This window comes from Exophiala aquamarina (assembly GCF_000709125.1).
Source record: "Exophiala aquamarina CBS 119918 chromosome Unknown aczIA-supercont1.26, whole genome shotgun sequence".
In the NCBI taxonomy this organism is placed as follows: domain Eukaryota; kingdom Fungi; phylum Ascomycota; class Eurotiomycetes; order Chaetothyriales; family Herpotrichiellaceae; genus Exophiala; species Exophiala aquamarina.
In genome coordinates this window covers 222,017-228,537 of record NW_013550562.1, presented here as the reverse complement: position 1 = coordinate 228,537, position 6,521 = coordinate 222,017, and positions in this window count along the sequence as shown.

The following is a 6,521-nucleotide window of genomic DNA, read 5'->3' as shown; positions in this document are numbered from 1 at the left end:
TTAAGCGATATCTTATAGTATAAATAATTTATAAATTCGTTCCGAGTAGCGATACTATAATTTAGCGCTCTATAATCTCGTCGTTCGAAATACTATAGAAGATTTTTTCTAGTATTTACTTCTATTTAGCTATCGAATTAATAGACGAGAGTATTTTTTACGAGCCTATATAGAAACGAAAGAACTTATTTATAGAATTACTACTAATCTTAGTCTAGAATAGCTAGATATATAGTTTATATTCTACTAGACTCTAGAATAAAAGGAAAACGCTTAAGTATATTAAATAGAAAGGTAGATTTAGTAAGGCTTCTAGTAACGATAGACTAAATCTCGTACTATCTTCTTAAGATTAATACTAGCTAGGTAGAACTATACTTCCTTCGACCTCGACGTAGGTTTTAATAATAGTAGATATATAGAACGAAATAGTCCTTTAAGATAAAGGCTAGTATTAAACGTAGTCGGCTTTAAAGTTATATAGATTCTTTAAGCTTATAGGCGTATTATTAACCCTATTAAATATATCCTTATTATCCTCGTTTTCTAGTTCGTACTCGAGTAGAGCGCTATTAATACGCTAGACTACTCGTAGAGTAAGCCTTATACTCGTTTAGTAGTTATTATTACTTAGTACGATCGGGACTAGCTCGTCGTAGTCTAGGTCGTAGGAGTAGGTATATCGCTAGAATAGAATACTAATAGAGCCGAAATATAAGGAGATATATCGTATTAGCCCTCGGGTATTCTATAGTTATCGATAGTAGTAGGAATATATACGAGCGTAGAAAGTACTTATAATATTAATATAATCGACGCTACTCGGTAGCTATAGCGAAATAGTATTTAGTATAGTTATTTATAGTAGCTTAATCTCGACTATACTTAGCTAGGTAGCTTTAGTCTATTTTAACTATTATATTACGTAACTTTATAGAGCTTAGTATATAGATAGAGGTATAATATTATATAATAGCGCGCCTTAGTTACTTATTTTAATATCTTCGTGTTATCGACGATAGATATTAGTTTCGAGTAAGGTTACGCGTTATCCTTACTATCGACCTAGAAGTATAACGACTTTTCGCCTATAGTTATTTTAAGTAGGCGTATCCTAAAAGACCCTAATAAAGAGCTAACCTTTATACGAAAGTAGCTACGCTTACTAAAACTACGTTTCTTTCTTTCTATACTATCGAAAACTACGTTAATATATTATAATTTATCGTTTAACTCGATAGGATAACTCTAGCGAATCGAAGACTATACTTAATTAAAATCTTAGAATAAATCTATATACTCTAACTAAAAGCCTTACTTACTCCTCCGACGCGTATAACTTTATAATATTAAGAGCCTATAAGCTCTCTCTATTACTAGTTAATCGATAGAGTACTACGTTAAACTAGTCCTCGATATAGACGAGCCTTATATATAAGATAAGTCGCTCTATTAGGCCTCTAACGCTTAGAAGTTAAAGGTATCGCGAGCTATTAAGCTCTATATTATATATTAAATAATCGAAGACTATACTTAGTTAAACCTTAGAATAAATCTATAGACTTCTAATTAAAAGCTTTACTTATTCTTCGACGCGTAGAACTTAACGATATTAAGAGTCTATAAACTCTACGTTAAGCTAGTTCTCGATATAGACGAATTATATATATAAAATAAGTCGCTCTACTAAGCTTCTAACGCTTAGAAGTTAGAAGTATCGCGAGCTATTAAGCTCTACGTCGTAAATTATAGCTAAAACTAGAAAACTTTACTAAGCCTCGAAGGAATACCTAAAGATAAACTAACTATACTTAAATCTAAGAAAACTCGTTAATTTATAGATCTATAAATAAGTTTAACTTTACTTTTACTTTACTTCTTCCTTATACCTTATCCTTACTATTAGGTCGCCGATTAAATTCTAAAATTCTCCTTACTATCCTAAGTTATTAACTATTCCTCTACCTTCTTTAATCTTTATATAAAAGCGTCGAGCGAGTAAATACTTTCTATAGACGTATATCGTAATAACTACTACGTAGTAGCTTTAAGCCTAGTTATAGATCGCTATAAAATAAAATATCTACGACCGTATTAATACTAGTAAAAACTACTCTTAAGGAAATATTAACGCTATCCTTTAGCTTATACTATTAGAGCGTCGTCTCTATATAATTACTATTTTAGAGCTCTTACGTAAGTATAGACTTACTTAGGCGTCGTTCGGATTCGATATAAGTAAAGGTTCGATCTAAAATATAATCGATAAATTAAAGATTAATATTCCTAATTATTTATTAACTTAGGTAGAAACTAGTAGAAAATCTAAAAAATAGATAGACTAGGCTATTTATTATTAAATCTAAACGATTTACTATAACGAGTTAAAGAAGGTCGCTAGAAATCTTAAGAAGTAGATCTAAAAAGAGCGAAGCTAATTACCGTCTATACTAGATTCTTCGTTTTCCTCGTAAAGTCTTAAACTAGAAGATTCTCTAGTATTCTTATAAATAAATAAGGCGATAGATACTCTATCTATATAACTAGTATTCTCTATAGTACGAACTCTAGCTAACGTTAGATTAGAAGGCTAGTCCGCGAAACTATAGTATTCTAATTAATAAGGCTAAAAGATTATCGTCTATATTAGCCTTCCTAGTACTAAGTCTACGTTAAATTTCGTAGAATTAGAGTCGTAATAGAATTACGACCGTATATTCGACGAAATTAATAATATAGCTAAGTAAAGAATAGAAGAATATAGCGACCCTTTACTCGTTATCGATTATTTTATATTCTAGCCGCTAAAATCTAGGCTAGCCGTTAGGTTTAAGAATAGATCTAGCTTCGGTAAATAGTTTAACTAGAAGTTTCTAGCTAATTAAACTCGAGATAACGTATATAATATAGTTATATATTAAAAAAAACTAGTATAATTAGACTTAAATAACGATCGTATAGACTTTATAGTATAGTAAGTATTATATAATCGACTAGAGGAAAATAAGTATTAATATAATATATTTTAAATAATTATTACTATTTCTAACTAAGTCTTACTAACTATCTCTATATATAGGCCTCCTTAATATATACTATTCTAATAGAGGTATTTAACGTCGTTATAGCTCTATACTAGATTATAACTTATATAATCTAGAACTTAATATTCGGCTATAGACTATTATCTAGAAAGATATAGTCGATCGTACTAGAAACTTAGTTTATTTAAAGTAGAATACCGGAAAACTATTAGGAACTAATCCTTCTATACTACCCTTACCTAGGTACACTATATACTAAATTAATCCTAAGTACTTTCGGTACGAATAGAATTCGATAATAAATATAGATATATCGATAAACTCGATCTAAGTATTTAAAGCTCTAGTACTACTATCTTTAAATACTAGCTAAAAGCGTATATAAGAAGAAGTAAACTCTACTACCTAACTATTACTTTCGAAGCGCCTAAAATTAGTAAACCCTTTATCGGCAATAAAGTCTATTTAATAGTTTATCGCTTTAGATCTAAATCTAGGCGAGATAAAGTAGATTCGTTAAAAGGTCTAGGCTTTAGCTCTTTTTAATATATCGTCGCTTAACGAGTTTAGATTTCTTCTACTAAAGAAGATAGCGACGAACGTTTTCGAAGCTACCCTAGGCCTAAAGGATTTCTAACTAAATATAGTATTATCTACTATATCGTAGTCTACTTAAGTAATCTACGTAGATAACTTATTCGACTCGAATAATAATACTAAAGCGGTAGATATTAATAATAGTATAACGTTAGCGTTAAACGAGAATAATAAAAATTTTCTAGTTAATACTATAGCTAACTTTATAATACTAGAGTACTATAAAATACTTTCGTTACCTTTAGCTCTACTATCTTAGAAAGAAAGTAGAGCTAATATAATACTTAGTTAATTTAAGTTAATATAAAGTTAATTCTATAATAAGAATTAAAAGGAGTTTAATAAGTATAACGAGTAAGAAAACTTTACTAAATTAAGTAGTCGACTTACTCTAGCTACTAAAGATAGATTTTTATAGAAGGCGCTCGATAAAGAGGAGGCCGATATAGAGACTATAAAAATATTAAAATAATTAAAATAAAAGAAGATATAGCTCGATAAGGATATTCTTCGACGAATATATATTTTTTTTAAAATCGATATTAATAGTAGAGACTCTAAGACCTTCTTTAACTTTTAAGGTATATAAAGATCTCTAATAGTATACTAAGCGTATAGCGCGTATTAAATACTCGAGCGAGAAATTCTCGATACGACTTTAGTCGACGATATAAAAGTCCGCTCCCTAGGTATCTCGATCTTCGAAGATAATCCTAGTATAAAGAAATCTACTTCTATCGCTACCTTAATATTCTTAACTCGACTACTTAAAGAAGTCTATAATAAAGTTTAAAATTATCGTTAATCGAATAATTTAAAATAATAAAAATAATACTTATTTATATTAAATAATAAATATTAATAACTAATTAATATAAAGTATTTAACTAAATCGTTCGAAATCTATTATCTCTATATCGAATATAGTCTATCTACTTAACTACGACCTATAAAAGGTATAATTATCTTTTACGTACTATATTTCTTTATCGTTAACTCGATTAAGGAATTCTATAATTAAATTAATATAGATTAGAAATAGAATAAGCTTAAGTTCGAGGTCTACGTATAAATAACCTAATAAAAGGAGAAAAAGATAATATATATAAAACTAGTAATTAGAAACGAGATCGTTAAGAAAGATATTAAAGAAATATATATATCTATAAGCGCTACTTAAATTCTTCGTATAAATATAGACTAAAACGGTCTTTAAGGATTAACGCGAAAGATTTTCTTTACTATATAAGAGGCCTACGGTAATTTAATAGTTAGAATAAATATTTATAGCCTTATTCCTTACGGGCGCTAGATTCGAGACGAATTCTACTAGACCTATAAAATAACTAATAACTTAATAACCTAGAGTAGAGAATTTATTTACCTTCGAGCGCGATTTAAGCCGTTTAGTACTCCTAATATTATATTAATATCTAGTATTCCTATTCGAATAGGACTTTAGGATCTCGAAGACGTATCGTTACTATAGTTATATAAACTTATAATCTTAAAGAATTCTAAACTTACGAGTTATCGATACTAAAAGAAGACTAAAAACGTTAAGAAGTAGAAAAATTTAACTAGTAATTAGATTAATAATCTATTTTAGTTACTATATATATCCTTAGGACTACTATAGCTACGAGCTTATATTAATAAGCTAGTATATATAGATATAGTATAATAGAAGTTAAAGGTCCTTATATCTACTATTATAATCTAGTAGTTTCTCGACTCTAGGTAGTTCGACGATAAATTCCTAATAAGTATTTCTTAAATAAACTACTATTAAGGTAACTATAAAATAAAAAAGAGTTATATATACGAAATTAGCTAGCTTACTCGAGTTCTAGTAGAAGAAAATAACGCTAACGGTTTATTAATCGCCCTAATAATATAGAAATATACGACTTTTCTTCTACTATATAAAATATAAAAGGCGGAAGGAACGAAAAATATAGTATAGTACTAGTTCGGTAAGGAATAGCTCGATAAAAATAAAGTTTAGACTATTAGCGCGCGTAATAAAGATAACCTTCTCTAGAAGTATCGAGAGGTAATATAGAAAAGTAGTTCGAAGCTTATAACGATTAAGAGTATATTTAACGAGTAACTTAAGCGAATAAACTTTATAGATAGGCTTATAAAAGGAATTCTATTCGTAGAGTATAACGAAACTACCTACTTACTATACTATATAAGTTAAATTAACTATAGTATATACTAAGTAAAATAATACTAATTAGTAATAGTAGGTTATTAAAGTCTATACGCTAAGTATTAAATTCTATATAAAACTATATATCGTATATAGCGTAATAGATAGTAATAAGCGATAGACTCTAGTACGCGAATACCTTAAATCGAACGAGTATAATATTATTATCGAGGTTTCTAAGGGCTTAGGTATAGAGTTTACCTTAATGTGTACTTAGTTCTTAGTCTTAGTAGAATAGTAGAGTAATTTCGGTAAGTACTAATAAATAATAGGGCGTATACTACGTAAAACTAACTAGAACTAGAACGGCCTCTTAACGTTTAAGCTATATATTAAAAACTTTATAGGCGATATAACCTTAAAGCTTCGAAGAAACGGTAGAAAAAAAATCGCTAATTTTCTAGAATAGTAGAATATTAATAAAGCCTTAAAGAATAAGGCTAGTAGAAACGATAATATCGAAAACGATAATAAGCTTACTATTCTAGAGGACTAAACTTTAATAGAAAGATAGCGTCTTAAGAATTAACTATATCGAATATTAAAAGCGATATACTTTATATAATAAAGGAATAGTATATAGGTAAGTAGACCGATATAGACTTAAATAAAGAACTAAATTAGTTAAAGCTAACGAGGTATATATAAATCTAGGCGTATAT